General features: G+C 37.7%; 2 long non-coding RNA genes and 1 pseudogene across 2 annotated transcripts; 2 read left to right on the forward strand and 1 right to left on the reverse strand.

Annotated features, from left to right (window-relative positions):
* The window catches only part of LOC131255024 (putative wall-associated receptor kinase-like 16), a 44,636-nt pseudogene that overhangs the window by 17,410 nt on the left and 10,443 nt on the right, over positions 1–16,783 (forward strand).
* Positions 6,883–8,385, reverse strand: LOC131255521 (uncharacterized). Its single transcript, XR_009176127.1, has 2 exons — positions 7,967–8,385; positions 6,883–7,853 (listed from the first exon to the last, which is right to left on the reverse strand). It is a non-coding gene; the product is annotated as an uncharacterized LOC131255521 (long non-coding RNA).
* LOC131255522 (uncharacterized) lies at positions 13,741–16,155 on the forward strand. The gene is made up of 3 exons (XR_009176128.1): positions 13,741–13,931; positions 14,099–14,135; positions 15,934–16,155. It is a non-coding gene; the product is annotated as an uncharacterized LOC131255522 (long non-coding RNA).

Below are 16,783 nucleotides of genomic sequence, written 5' to 3' on the forward strand. Positions count from 1 at the left end.
TTTTGATAGGACTAGGATAGTTTCCTTTATGCTGTTTTAGGATAGACGATAAACTTAGCGCTCCTAGGAGCCAACCCAGCTTTTCTTTCTGTTTCATTTTCCTAGTTAGTTAGTTCAATGTTTGTGAGTAACATTGCTGCGAACCCTCACGAGACTATAACTCGTCCACTAGGGCCAACCTAGGGGTTTAAAGGCTTGTTGCATACGCTAAATGCAATCGAGAGCACCTGCGAAAGTGGTGTAGGTAGGATTTTATTTTTGTTATTTTTTTCTTCTGTTGGTTTCTCTCTTGTGCTGACCCATTCTTACGTAGATATCTTTGGAAAGCCTCTTGATTCTTTCGTCCAGGTACTATCTTTCCATTACTCCTCTTATATTTTCGTTGTCCCATCTGCATTGCATGCTTATTTCTTTTACATTGAGGACAATGTAGATTTTAGGTTAGGAGTGGGAGATTAGGTTTCTTAATCAGTGTTTTCTTAGTCTTGAGCAGAAATTGTGAAAATTTTTAAATTTTTCTAGAATTTCGTATGAATTCGAAGCGATTTTGACGGCTATCTTAGATTTAGAATTATAAGATAAGTGATGTTGGAATTTATAACTCTTGGATTCAATTATTTATTAGATTTCATAGTTAAGTTAGAACTATTAATCCATGATTAGAAGTTTTAAACATTGATTGAATCATAATTTTACATGTCACATCTCGCTTACACATTAAGGTTCCATTCGATATTGAAGGATTAATTTAGTGATCACTAAGCTTGAAAGGAATCAACCTAAGAAACTGAAAGGATTGGGTGAATGGTCTACACTACAGGTTTGTTCTCTATAGGTGTAGATTTAATTCCCTATGAATGATATGTAAAAAAATTTGGGTATACAGTCTTCATCATAGGTTTGCTCCCTATAGGTGAGGATTTGATTCCCCTTCTTAGCGTTACTTTTAATGGAAAAATCAAAAGCTGGAGGAATGAAAAGATGATCTGTGAGGCAAGTTTTGGTTATCATGAATCTTCTTATTGGTTACCAATGATATCCTGAAATAGAGAAGTGAATTTTAATGATGATAAGTTGAGATTACACTACACACCCATGGAACTCAATGTTTAGAATTTTTTCTAATTGATGGATTAATACTTTGAACTTGACCATGAAATTTACCGTGCGCGTGAGGCCAGGAGAGAGTAATGCTCAACATTCATGAATCTTAAAATTCAAGTATTTGATTTGTTTTTCAAAAATCACTCGAGTTCATATAAATTGTCTTGTAATTCTCAACTTATTTTTCGCATACTTTGCTTGGGACTAGCAAAGGGCTGGTTGGGGGTTGTGTTGAGGGTCAAATATTACATATCAGACCCCAGTTATTGCTTGATTTTACGTACATGATAATGCTTAATGTCATATTTTAATTGTGTTTTTATTGCAGGATGTAATCAGGAGCGTGGACTGAAAAATAGTATCAAAAGCGTGGATTTAACGATCAGAATTCACCAGGGTAAGGGACGGACACCAGGGGACCAAGATTGATGGATTTACATGCCAGAGATCCAAGAAAATCATGAAATTAAAGCTCAAGCAGCCTGAAAGACATCCAGAATGCAAGATTATAAGGTTCCCACCATCCGTTCGACTCGAAACGTCATACAGGGCCTGAAGATCATAAATTAACCGTACACGTCAAATTTCAAGCCTCAGGTCCCTGTAGAAGTGGTCCAATGGTTAGATCAGCCCACCAAATCTCCAATTTGGGGCACACTTGATACCTGGTATGTTTCAAGTTTGGCCTTAACCACTTAAAGGGGGTGGCAAAGCAGATGAATGGAGTGGATCTCTCATAAACATCAAGTTGGGGCCCATTGATGTGAGTGCATGTGCACAGCACATGAGCACCCGCTGTGCACCGTGCCAAGGAGCTCGGTCAGCAGGCCATTGATTGAGCTCTCCTTCTTTAAAACGGATTTTCCGTTTTCATGGCAATAACGTCCACACAGGGACTTGTCGTTGGGGCTCTGTGGGCCATCGTCATGGTCCATATCATGAATCTGGACTGTCTATTAGAATCCCACAGCCCATGCTACCATCGCCTAGGTGAATAAATTTCAAGAGGCAGCATAGATCAGATATCAACCGTCTAAACGCAGGACGAACGGTGAAATGAGAAATCCAGTGGGCCGCACGGAATCTAATCTAAAACCCACCTTTCCTGACCTGTTTTCGTTGGGAATCAAATGGACGGAGTGGATTTCTCATCAGAGCTTGATCGAGGACCCCACTAAGATCCAACGTAACTCTTACGCAGTCCCTGTTTCGCGGACGTCCGGGAAATCTGGCCGCTATGGGCCCCTTTGTGTTTCTGATCAACGTCGGATCGGTGATCCAGACCATATAGACATATGATAAGAGGGTGTTAACCCTATCCAAGAAGTCAAAGTGCTTGAATGGGTTGATCAGTTCTCTGAAAATCAGATTAAACTCAGCAGGTTATGCAAAACGGAGGTGCGCGGTTTGTTTTTCTGCGAATTGGCGTGCGTAAGCAAGGTCGGTTCCTTGCAACCAGCCTCTCCAGCCGACTCCCTCTGCCGATATAAGCAAGAGAATAGAAGGGATAGCGGGAGGAAAGTGAAAGGACAAGGATTGACGGCTTGGGTTGGACGTGAGCAGAGGGAGAGAGAGAACATGGGCTGGCTACGTCTAGCAGAGTTTTTTTCTTTCCTCCTTTCTTTTATTACTTTTTATGTTAAGGGATTTTAGTTTGATTATGTCAGGCTAAAACCTCTTAGATAGGGCTAAGAGGTGAAGCCTGTAGCGAGATGGGAGACTCTATTTTATGCTTTTAATTTAAATTTATGAACTGAATTTGATTTTAGTTGATTATTAAAGGAATGTTTTTTTAGTCTTTAATGGTCTGTTATGATTGAAATTACAATGGGTCTGTAATGGCTTTGAATATTTCCTTTTTCCCTTTTGATGTTTATGACGTCAGGAAGCCCTGTTGTTCACCATCGTCCCATGGGCATGGTCAGATGACGGTACCCTTCCTAACCTTCATACATTGTTGGTTGGTTGGTAATTAGTTTAATTCTGTTGTTTACTTTGTCTCCTGGGCATGGTTTGGTGATAGAATCCATTCTAATTCATATACCTTTCATCTCTTGAAAACTATATCAAAGGAAGTCCAGTTGATTTCCATGATTTTTGAAGCAGGCATAAGATCTCCCTGATCTCTACAAGTGGATCCTCTGAATCCCTAGTTTCTTATCTCTGATTTCTCATAAGTTTTGCATTAATCTCTCACCATTATTCATCAATTTATATTTGATTTAGATTTCATTTTATGCTAGTTCTATTTCTACCTAATTTCAGATAACGTACATGTATCAGTCCCTTGGGATTCGACCTCGATCTCACCGAGTTTATTACTACATCACAACCCTATACTTAGGGAGTGAACATATGCACCAAAGTACCATTTGGTCCTCACAAGCATTTGGCAGGTTTCGAAACAGCACAAAGATGGACATTGCCATTACAAGTTATGGGACTTGGACAATGCCATTGCAACGTAACAAACATTGATTGCCTATAAAAGCATTCGCAAGAACTTTCGTCGGAGCTCATATGGTGTTTGTTAGAAATCCACCATGTTTATTTGTTTTGCCAAATCATGTCAGGATATGGGCCCAAAAATTAAGTAGACCCAAAACTTAAGTGGGCCATTGGATAGGAAAAGGTGGGCAGGGAAATGTCCACTCTTGAAGTCTTTCTTGGGTCCACCGTGATATTTATATGCCATCCATATTGTTCATAAGGTTATTTCTATGGGATGAACTAAAAACACAAAAATATTAGCTTGATCCAAAACTTCTTTGGCCCCACGAATATTTCAATAGTGGACATTCAATCCTCACTTTTTCCTATTCTGCAGCCCACTTAGAGTTTTAGATCTGCCTCTTTTTTTTAGGCTCATGTCTTAACATGATTTGACAAAATGAATGGATGGGGTGGATTTTTCATAAACATCACTTTGGCACCACCTAGCTTTTGTCACAGAAAGTTCCTGTGAAAGGCTTTAAGAGGCAACCGATGTCCCACCGCCACATGCACCAACACACCATTTGGTCCTTGTAACTCATGGCACGAAGATGGTTATTGTTATTACAAGTTATGTGATTTGGACAACGCCATTATAGTGTTACATGTGACAATGTGCCATTTGGTCCCGGTAGCACCTCCATTTTGCAATCCTTGTAATGTCACCAAGATGGACATTGCCATTACAAGTTACATCATTTGGACAATGCCATTATGATGTCATATGCACTTAATGTAAATGGTCTTTGTAACACTCACATTTGGTGGTTCTTATGATGGCACGAAGATGGACATTGCTATTATAAGTAATATGATTTGGACAATGCAATTATAACATCACTAACACCAACCACTACAAGAAATATGATATATACCAACGAAACTTTTACCGACGAAATTAATTTTCGTAGGTAAAGATGACTTTTACCTACGAAATTTGTTTGTCGTAGGCAAAAGTCATCTTTACCTACGAACATTTTCGTAGGTAAAGGGCATCTTCACTTTTACTAGGTAAATGCCATATTTACCTACGAAAATTGTCATAGGTAAAGTGTATTTTCAATTTTTTTTAAATACAAAAAAAAAAAAATTACCTACGAATTACAATTTCGTAGGTAAAAGCCATCTTTACCTACAAATATTTTCGTAGGTAAGAAAAATGTACTAAAGTTTACTTTTACCAACGATTTTAATTTTCGTAGGTAAAAGTCATCTTTCCCTACGCCAATTTCGTAGGTAAAGGGTGTTTTCAAATTTTCAACATACAGCAAACGAAAAGTTGATTTTTACCTAAAGTCATCTTTACCTACGAACATTTTCGTAAGTAAAAGGTGTTTTGAATTTGTAAAAGTCATCTTTCCCTAAGACAATTTTCGTAGGTAAAGGGTGTTTTCAATTTTTCAAAATACAAACAAACGAAAGATTACTTTTACCTACGAAATGCAATTTGGTAGGTAAAACCCATCTTTATCTATGAAAGTTGTCGTAGGTAAAGGTGTTTTGAATGTTTGAAAAAACTAAAAATTGAAAAGTTCACTTTCACCTACCAACGATTTTGTAGGTAAAAAAACGTCTATGAGACTTCTACCTACGACTATTTTCGTAGGTAAAAATATTTATGAGACATTTCCTTGCAAACTATTTTGTAGGTAGAAATATAATATTAACTTAAATTGACTTTTACCTACGAAATATTTTGTAGCTAAAAAATTTACTTTGAGACCTTTACCTACGAAACAGTTCGTAGGTAAAAACCATTCATCGGATCTTTCCTAACAATCTTAATCCTTTGCCCACGAAATATTTCGTAGGTAAAAGTCTTTTTTTTCTACCTACCCCTTTTCTAGTTCAAAATTTCTGATCTACACCGGTTACAATATAGTTCATTATATTCTTCTTGATATACACCTATTATATAATATATTTCATCATATTCACATTCACATCCATCTAAACCCAAACTACGTAAATCCATCCAAACATAAACTACATCCATTCAAACACAAACAATCTTATCCACATGACATTCATCCACGCATAAATACATATAAGTTTAACATCATAAATAAAATACAAAAAATTATTCATAGCGTTAGGGAATTGAGAATAGGTTAAGGTTTAGGTTTAGGAAATCGGGTTTAGGTTTAGGATCAGGTTTTCAAGTCTAGGTTTAGGTTTAGGTTAGGGAGTTGAGATTAAGATTAGATGTAGGTTTAGGTTTAGAGATTTGAGAATACATTTAAGTTTTAGGTTTAGGTTTATGTTTTAGGTTATAAGTTAAGGTTTAGGTTTTAGGTTTAGGTTAAGGTTAAGGTTAGGTTATAGGATATAAGTTTAGGTTATAGGTTAAGGTTTAGCTCATAGGTTTTGGTTTAGGTTAAGGTTATAGGTTTAGGTTAAGGTTTAGGTTTAGGTTATAAGTTATAGCTTTAAGGAATTGAGAATAGGTTAAGGTTTAGGTTTAGAAAATCGGGTTCGGGTTCGAGATCGGGTTTAGGTTTGGGTTTTCAAGTTTAGGTTTAGGTTTAGGTTAGGGACTTGAGATTAGGATTAGGTGTAGGTTTAGGTTTAAGGATTTGAGAATACATTTAGGTTTAGGTTTGGGTTTTAGGTTATAGGTTAAGGTTTAGGTTTTAGGTTTAGGTTAAGGTTAAGGTTAAGGTTAGGTTATAGGATATAAGTTTAGGTTATAGGTTATACGTTAAGGTTTAGCTCATAGGTTTTGGTTTAAGTTAAGGTTATAGGTTTAGGTTTAGGTTAAGATTTAAGTTTAGGTTATAACACTACAAAAAAAGGGGGCTTTAGCCTCAGTTCAAAACTATGGCTAAGAAGGTTAAAAACTGAGGCTAAAGCCTTTAGCCTCAGTTTTGCCTCAGTTATCCAAACCAAGGTTGAAACCCTCGTGGCTAAAGGCTTTAGCCTCAGTTTTAGCAACCGAGGCTAAAATGACTTTTATAGCCTCGATTCTTTAAGTGAGGCTAAAAGAACCTTTAATTTTAATTTCAGTTTTCTTGAAATAAGGCTAAATCAAAATTTTAGCCTCTATTGTTTCCAACTGAGACTAAATCCAAATTTTAGCCTCAGTTGCCTCCAATTGAAGCTAAATCCATTTTTAACCTCAGTTCTCAACAACTGAGGCTAAAGCCTTTAACTACGGGAGTTGCAGTCTCAGTTTAGGTAATTGAGGCAAAACTGAGACTAAAGATAGATTTAGCCTTTGTTGGCATCAACTAGGGCTAAATTCAATTTTTAACATCATTTATCAATAACCGAGGCTATATCTAGTTTCTATCAACAAAAGCTAACAATATTATAATCAACCAATGATTGAGCTGTGCATGTTTCACCCATTTAACATCCATCAAGACAACAATCAGCACAAAACCAACAAAACAATTAATCGTATATTTAAAGTTTTCAAAACAAACACACTGCCATTGCTGTTGCTGCTGTACATCCAAAATTTTTGTCATTGTTGCTGTTGCCGCTGCTGCTAGCTTCATTGAGAGAATTTTTCCTTGGTTGTGTTTTTTTAGGAATTGCACATATATCTGGATTGTTGCCCGAGACTTGTGGTCATCTTCTCCTCAGCTGTATGCTTAGAAAGCCTGAAAACTCTCCATATCAAATTCTGCAATAGACTGGAGGCGGTGTTTCGAGGGGTAGCTAAAGGCTCACTCCAAAGACTACGTACAGTGTGTCTGTGGGAGCTACCTAAGCTGGAGAGTTTTTGTGGTGAGGTGTGCTTGCCGGCATTGGAGAAACTGAGAGTGAGTGGATGTCTGAAGCTGAATAATCTTCCTCTTCAAGTTCCCTGTAACAATGCTGCTGCTTCTACCACCACTGTTGGTGGGGGTTTTCTAAAGGTGGAAGGCGATTTGGTGTGGTGGGCCAGCTTCAAGTTGGAAGGAGACAACATCAAGGACTATGTCCACTTCAAAGAACGGCACCCTTTCATCAGGCGTTGATGATTCTTCTTTACACTGGAATGGATCCTCTCTCTCTCTCTCTCATTTGTGTGTAGACATGTTTGTTAGCTTCTGACCATAAAGCTACTAGTGTGAAAGTCCATCTTTCTATATTGAAGAGCATTCAACTGTCATAGAAGAAAGGAGTATTGGTAAAAAGTTATAAAACATACAGAACCATTTGAAATTGAAGAATAACTACAGAGTCAACAGTAAAATAGATACCAAAGCAAGAAAATCATGAATGCGGGATTCCTTCATAGCATCTGTTGCATTTTTCACCAATGCCTGGCCAAAATATTCAATAGTAATCATCAACAGAAGTAACTGAGCATTGTAGCTTAACAACCAATAGTAAACATGCCCAGTAAGAAATCTAGATATTACAGAAAGAAACTAACCATTCTTATATTTTCTAGTGAGATGCACCCATTCTTATTTGGCTCCAATAGTGCAAATTGCTCTTTCATATAAAAAAGCAGATTTGATTTAAATGTGTATAAAAAATTTGTATAAAGAAATGAAATCTAAGTATGTAACATAATCAGTGAACTAAGACAGTTTCTTTGTAGTCATCAGATTTGGTTTAAATGTGTATAAAAAATTTAAAAAGAAGAAGAAGGAGAAGAAGGTGATGCAGTAATGCAAACTTGAAGAACCAGAAAAGAGCAAGGCCTCAAATTTGAAAGAAGGATTATGCTTCAAAAGAACCTAATTATATTTTTACGTACTAAATGTTTCCCCCACCCACCTCCAATCTATGTATAAAGAACTTTGTTTTTTTTTTCAAACAATACCCATCCCGGGCATAAGCTGCACATCTGTGCTAAACACGTTGAAATAGCTGGTAGGGTAAAATCTAGGTTCATGGTCTTGTTCATTTACAAGCACCATCCACATTCTAACTATGTAGTTCTAGGCAAATTCCTATTTAACTAGAAACATTTTTTTCTATATGTACGCATGTATAATCTCACATCACGCAACAAATGGCTAGGACAAAGTTATGGAGATGATGATTGTATCTTCTAAGTTTTGACAATAACATATAACCCATACAGAGATGTCTGCATTTGGATTCTCAAGGTTTGTAGTGTCTAACATTGAGTCTCCATGTCAGCTACCTACAAGTAGAACATTCAGTAACTACCTGGATGCAAGTTTGTACATGAATTGAGATTTAGGTCGTTAAGCTCTGGGCAATTCAGATAAAGGGCCTGCAATGCACAAATCAATAGTGCCAATCCCCGAAAGAAATCAATGCTGAATGGAAAACAAACTACATCAAGAATTTACTATATATATATATATATATATATATATAGAGAGAGAGAGAGAGAGAGAGAGAGAGAGAGAGAGAGAGAGAGAGAGAGAGAGAGTCATGCTCACCTGCGCACCTACGCACGTGCGCACCTTTGCACACGTGTCATGGGTGTCTAATCTGAACGGTTCATGTGATGCAGAATCCCATGAAACCCCATGTGACAAATTTTCAACCTGATCTAAAATTCTGGTGGGCCATAGCAAAGAGAAATGCAAATCAAGGGAGGAAACTGTTTTCATTTTTCATGGCCCATCAAAGTTTTAGATCAAAGTAAAACTTGGGCGTGGGGGGTTTTACGAGGTGCTGCTTCACATGAACGGTTCAGATTTTGGATCCACATCACGTATGATGGGTTCTCAAAAAAGTTCGCACCAGTTCCGTGCGAACTAGTGAAAAATCACACCTAAAACCTTTATATATATATATATATATATATATATATATAGAGAGAGAGAGAGAGAGAGAGAGAGAGAGAGAGAGAGAGAGAGAGAGAGAGAGCAGGGAAGGATGAGTAGAGATAGTTTCTAACAGGAGATCAGAGTCACATGTACTACTAATAGCTAAGAAGCAATTGCACCAAATAAGAAAAATGGCCAACTCACACCACCTGTTTATAAGTGCTCTCCTAAGGATTCCAATTGCAGAACAAGAAATTGTAGCATTTCAGCTTGATCCATGTAGCAGAACTGGCTACTTAAGAAAACAACATGGATTTTCTCCATGTTCCCTATTTTTCTATGTTAGGCATTTTATGTCCAGTCCATTTAAATCAAATGCAATTGTTACCCTGACCTAATTTTGCAACTATATTATTAAAGGTTGTGTATGTTATTTAACCATGTGTGATCGTTCTTATCCGAAGAAACTTACTTTTCAATGCCTAGAAGACCTCAAAAACGAATTTGAGAAAGTTAATGGGAGTCAAATAGAAATTGCTGCCAGGCCTTATGCTTTTATTAAATTTGGTATGTCTTCTACACCGATTGTTCTATTTGTCTTCTATACATCTTGTCCCATTCCATACATGCATTACTTAATATTAGATCAATCTTTGTTCTAATTCCTTGTTGTTTCTTTTGCTGGATTGCTGATTTTTCTTTTTCTTTTTTCCTTTTTTTTAAAGATACATTCATACAGAAAACTAGTTGTACCATAGCTTGTGATACAGTTGACTATCTTGCCATTTCTCTAAGCTGTTTGAAAGTAAATCTTTGCAGCAGCATCAGGAAATACAGTGTTAGAAGCCTGCATTTGGATTTTGCAATCATGCTGAATTTCAATCATCATCTTGATGTAGATGAAATCAATAAAAACTAGGATGAATTAAGCAAGTTTGAGGTCTTGCTGTTTTTAATGATAGTTCTAAGCATTCAGCGAGAAATACATACCCACAATAGTCACACATACTGTGACAATTATGAGAATAAGGCTAGCCCTCTCAATTTTGAATAGGAGCTAGGGCCTGGCCAGACAGAGTAAAAATTTTGAATAGATCCAGCCCAACCAGCTCAAAATCCAAGCCAAAGACAACCCTAGGCCTGGCCTGTTGACAGCCCTATCAGTATAATTCACTAAGACTTGTTCCAACTTCCAACACAGTCCGGTTTTGGAACATGAATTACTCAGCGACTTGTTTCTTTGACCACTAAAACACTTTCTTTTACCATCGCCCACCAAAACCAAGTTGACTCACTTCTACAAATAGATGGTTAAGAAAAATATAAAACAGTTGATGCATCCCAGTGATGATCAAGGAAAAGCACTTGGCTAGTTCAAAACTCTCCGCTTTCAAGTTAACTGCATCACCAGTGGTCAACTTTCAATTGAAAAAAATGTCAAAGGTTGGTGGCTAGGATCTTTCATCTAGAAGATTTTTAGGGATGGACTATCCACTGTAGGGTTAATTAGATCAGTGGCACAAAACCTTGGGCAGGCCTCAAGGTTTTGTTCCCTTAGTGTGTCCCATGAGAGTTTCTAATCATTCGGATCATTTGCATGTACGGTTAGAATAATGTTTGTCACCTTATGGACGGAGTGGATTTACACAAAAAAATAAATTCGGTGATCCCCACAGAGATTGGATGTTTTACGGAGTTGCGCAAAACAGGTGTGGTTGATGATTCTGTGGTACTTTTCTTTCCCACCGTCCTCCATCCATTTTCTTCAATATCAGCCATCCATCTCCACTTACCCTCTCATCCCTGCCACATGTCGAATACATCTAGCTTTCCACTTCCTTTCCAGCAAAAAGCAGAAGCTTCTCTGTCTCTCGTTCTTAGCTGCTTTTGCAGGCCTCCGAATTTTAGATCGTCAAAACCTCTGGTAATTTCTTCGAATTTTCTGATTTTTCTATTTAAATTTCCATTTTCTGTAAAAAAAATCGCGATTTCTCTCTTTTTATGCGATGATATGAAACGAATATCTGGAGAAAAAAGGAAAAAAATCGTGCAATTTTCGTCTGTCGATTTCTCAATTCATTCAAAACCCTATAAATCACAAAATCCTGAAATATCTGTCGCATTTTCTTCTCCATTTGGACTATCCTTGACGAATAGGAAGTAGGATTTTATTTCAATTTCATCAGATTCCGTGTTCCATACCAAAACCCGAATTCTCATTTTTCTAGGGTTTATGCAGATGCGGATTTCGTCCAGCGGTCTGTAATGTTATTGAAATAGGGAGGAACTCAAATTTTGCGCCTGCGGTTTTAGTGGATTTCGGAATTCGAAAGGGATGAAACGATTTCAAAAATATGACTGTAGTATCTTGCATAGCCCAGAATTATGAAAATCCAGAATTTTCGATGGTAATGCCTTTTGAGGATCTTAATTTAATGGAGGCAATCATAATAATGCAGGCAGTTTGAGAATGGGACCACATCCAATTCTGATTTTTGACAATTCTCTTCAAGTTTCAACAAAAGAAAAACGACCAAGCATGAAATCAACGAGAGGAGAGGAGAGGAGAGAAATACCTGCTGCAACGGCCCCTCACTGCTGATATTTAGGGCACGAGAGTGAGAGAAGGGGGGATAGAGAGGAATAGAGAGAGAGGGTTGGGAGAGTGTTTATGCACTAACGTTCCTCGTGCTCTGAGTTGTATGAAAGGTTTAAAGGATGTCAAAGTTAAATGGGCCCCACTGTGATGCGTGTCGACCATCAACACCGTGCATTTGATGGGCCCTCTTTAAATTATGGGATATGCCAAAAATCAGCTATATACGAAACTTAGGTGGGCCATACCATCTAAAATCATGTGAATAAATGGCTCAAACATATAAAAGCACTTGGTGGGGCCCACCTGAAATTATTTATATCCAAATATTAATTAAATGAACCACACCACAACTAAGGGGAACAAATTGGCTGCTCCCCCTGACACCATCCAATGGCTTGTGGTTGGTGCTCTGTGGGCCCTTCCCTAACGTATGTGTTTAATCCATGCTGTCCATCTATTTTTATAGATCATTTTATGATATGATAGAAAAAATGAGGTATATCTAAATCTCAAGTGGACCACATTACAGAAAAAAGTGTTGGATGAACGTTGACCATGGAAAACATTTTGGGGGCCATAAAAGTTTTGGATCAAGCTGATATTTATTATTTCCCTTCATCCGGGTCTTTATGACCTAATCAACATATTAGATTTCAAAAAAACAGTACAGTAAGTCTTAGGAGGATTTTAATAGTGGATATCCAACCATTATTGATTTCCTATGGTGTAGTTCACTTGAGATTTATATACCTATTGTTTTTTGTACTAAGCCCTAAAAGGATATCTAAAAATAGATAAACAAAATAGATGAAACACATACATAATGGTAGGGCCCACAGAGCACCCACCACCAGTAGCCAATCCGCCTCCCAAATTTGGGCGCGTGCTAAAAAAAAAAGTTGCGCCCAAAATTAGGGATTTCATATGGTCTCTCTCTCTCTCTCTCTCTCTCTCTCTCTCTCCTATTCAGAGCATTCCCTAAACCCTTCTAAATTTCAGAGTCGCCCGCCATGAATGTTGCATCTGATTGATGGGGCAGATCTAAATTTCAAGTGAACTACACCATGGAAAAGAGTAGGATGGTGACACCAACTGATGAAACCTTTTTAGGGGCAGCCACATGTTTTTTTGAGATCCAACTTGTCATAAATTAATATAGACATGGACAATGATTCTCACCATTAAAACATCCGTAGGGCCCACCATAACGTTTACTTTCCATCCAATCTGTTAATAATATCACAAATACCTGGATGAAGTGGAAAAATAAAAAATTATTTTGATCCAAAACTTTTGTGACCCTCGAAAGGGTTTCAATGGTAGACATTCATTCTCCCACTGCCTTTTGTAGTGTGGTCCACTTGATCTTTGGATTTGTCTTATTTTTCGGCCCTCTAAGCGGAGAGACGGTTTGGATATAACACATACCTCATATGGGACCCACAGAACACACCAACAACATCGGTGGTGTGTGGTAAATGTGCCAATTTGGACATGATTTGGCTAGTGATGCGAGTAGCCAGGTGTCCAGTCGTTGGTGCTCTGTGGGCCCCACCAAGATCTATGCATTTTACTTGCACCATCTTTCAATTTTTGCACATCATTTTAATACTATATCACATAAACGAGGTAGATCAAAATCTCAGGTGGACCACACGGTTGGAAACAGTAGATATTAAATCACACGTGATACCTATGGTGTGGTCCACTTGGGCCTTCAATATACTTCATTTTTAGGATCATTCCCTGAATGTATTTATAAAAATAAATGGATGGAATGGATAAACCATATGCATCATTGGGTGCCCCACGTAGGTACCCAAATCGCGCCAAAATAATTGAGCGCGCGCTCAAAATAGAGCCGCGCGCCCAAAAATACATACGGCCTCTTCTCTCTCTCTCTCCCCGTCCAAAACCGACTCTCCCTCTTTACGCCCAAAACCCTCTCCCTCCTTCCCTCCCTCCCTCCCTCTCTCTCAACCATCCCATTTTCAAAGCCCTAGCATTTTCTCTCTCTCTCTCGCCATCTCAACGGACTTGGAAAGGTGAGCGATTTCTCATTTTCTTTTTACTAATTTCCTTATCTTTTGCGAATCTTCTCCGATTCTCGACCGAAGATCTCGATTATCAGAGAAAATCATTCAAACTTTACTCTTCTTTTCCTTTGTTTACGTTTGCAAGTGAAATTGCTGATTTTATATGTGGGTTGCAGGTAAAGAAGGGCCTGCACAAGCCCATGAGTAGGGGCTGTAAGTGTGGAGTGTTTTTGTGTTGATTCTGTTTTGTAATTGGAGTGTTTTTGTGTTGATTCTGCATATGGATTTTGATTCTTAGTATTTTCTGAAGATTGTGGATGTGAGTTCATTGGCTCTTGCAGGGGTTCGTATGATTTTCAGAGCATTAGGCAAGATTTTGCATGAGATTATTTTTAAATGGTTGCAGTGTTGCCTGTAGATTCTGCATGTAGTAGGTTTTGATTTTGAGCATTTGGTGAAGATTATGCATTACACGTTGTTTCTGGTTCTTCAGGGTGCGTTTGGATGCAATTTTAAATTGGATTGCAATTCTGTTGTATTATAAAGTGGAGATAAATAGATTGTAGTTAGCCTTCCTATCGAGGGTTGAGCTCCAAATTGCAGTCATGTTCCTCTCAAGTTGGACTCAAATGAAACATGACTGCAAGTTGAGGGCTTCTTTCCCCTTATGAATACTGGAAACCATCATTATCTTTTCTTATTTCTTGTTGATTAAACTAAATATTTGCTGCAATTCAATTCACTTGATTTTTATTTTTTTATTTTTTTTGTTGATTCTGGATAGATGTTTTGGTTTTCAAAGTTTTCGTGCCATTGGTCCTGCATATTGTATTTGATTAATTCCACCTCGTTATGACTCGATTGCCTTGATGGGTTTTGGTTTTGCGGCATTGGCATGGATTTTTGGTCCTACATGTGTATATGATATCATTCTCCGTCCATTGGTTTTCACTGCCTAAGGTTTGGTTTGGGCTGATTTTTGGTCCCAAGGGCTAATGTCAATAAATTTACCTGGTGGATGGGTAGATATGATGTATGCATCGAAGTCTTTCTTTGTCCCCTTAACACTACTTCAGGAATTTGGCATGTAACTCAATTTCTATTTGTTCCTTGCTGCAGTACCTTGTTTCATGCAACTGATGCTAATGCAGTACCTGGTTTTGGCATGTAACCCTTTGGCAGTTGGCAAACTAGATTTCTGAAAACACAAATACTATTAAAGACTTGCAGTTACTCTTTTGTTCAGCTGAGAAAACTGAAGGGGCATTTATTCATCAATTGTTAGGGACTGCTAGTTCCAGCACTAGTAAAGACTTGCAGTTACTCTTTTGCTAATTTATCTTCCCAGATTTTGATTGTTTTGGATACTTCAGCCTATTTGTTTGGGTAATTTGAATTTTGCATTGAAGTAATTCCTGCTTTCTAGTTGCAGAAAGAATCAATTGTGGTAATCTGTGTGGTGGCAGGTTCAGATTATATTTTTGGATTTTGAAATGTCTAAATCAAACATCAAACAATATGATAAATGTCTACTATGATCTTTGTTCATTCACCATTCTTGGTGGTTATGGCTAAATAGAAACCTGATCATTTCTTTAATGTGGCATATGCTTGTGAACTTTACCTTGTTAGCTGTACAAAGATGGGAGGTGAACAATAGAACTACTAGCCTGCTACCTTCCTTACTTCCCTAAGATATTTACTTTGGCTACAAAAAGTTGGGGAAAGATTAGTTACGCTTTTGTGGAGACACATTGTTATTGCATGGGCTTTTTTCTTGTTTTGTTTTTTTGTTTGTTTTTTTTTTTTTTTTTTAAAATGGTGTTTCCTACTTATAAGGTTGACTGTTTTCCAGCAAAAACAACCCAGGATCCATCAGTTATGAGAGTGTTTAATGCCATTCTTGTTGGCTAGTTTTACTTCTCCACATAGGCACCCTTGAGGAAATGATTACAGTGGCTTAGTCCAAGTCACTTTAGATGAGTTTGAGATGCACCTTTCTGTCTCACAGGGTTATGGTTCAATCATCAAGGGATACACCCTCAATGGTGTTCTTTTGGGGCTAGCAAGAGGATTGTCATCCCTTGGAAGGTACTTGATGCCTTTGCAGAAATCCTTGACCTTCTCAATTTCTTAATACAGATTGTTTAACGGTTAAGGTCTGAGGAAAGGCAACTCCTTGGATGTCAATTTTCCCTAATTTCCCACATCTGGCAACCTCATTTTAATATGGTGGTCTAAATGCCTATTTATGACTAGTGGTGATATGATTCGGCTGAATAATGTATCATACTTTGCATTTTTGTCTTTCATTTAAGTGCTAACAGGCCACATTAACTCCCAAGCTACTTGTGAATGTGATGACACTGATCATTTGGCTGCTGGCTTGTGTTACAGTTCATGATAAGAAAGAGTATGTTGTTAATGCTTCTGCTTGTGGCAACATATTCACTTGGCATAGATTTGAAGCCTCTTCAAATTCCAGCTCTTCCAGGATCACCAATATATGTGCCTCAATTTTTAACTATATCCCATTTCATTAGGTGCATTTTATACATTCTGCAATGCAACATGCTGATATTGACAGTGTTATGACATGACTAACTCTATACTATAGATAAGTTGCAGGCTGATATTTGCCCTTCTACTTGTCTGACTTTAGAACTGATAGTAAGCGGGAACTATTGGTCATAGGTCAGTGAGTAATATCATGCCGTATGAGATATCTACAAAGTTAGTAATATCCCTTTGCATGTGCTGTAAAATCGATATGAAAAAGGCCATAAATCTCACATTGAAGTAGATTGGTTTTTTTTTTTCAATGATTTGTATTATGGCTACTATCTTGCCTGAGGAATGCT

Source organism: Magnolia sinica, chromosome 9 (assembly GCF_029962835.1).
Source record: "Magnolia sinica isolate HGM2019 chromosome 9, MsV1, whole genome shotgun sequence".
Classification (NCBI taxonomy): domain Eukaryota; kingdom Viridiplantae; phylum Streptophyta; class Magnoliopsida; order Magnoliales; family Magnoliaceae; genus Magnolia; species Magnolia sinica.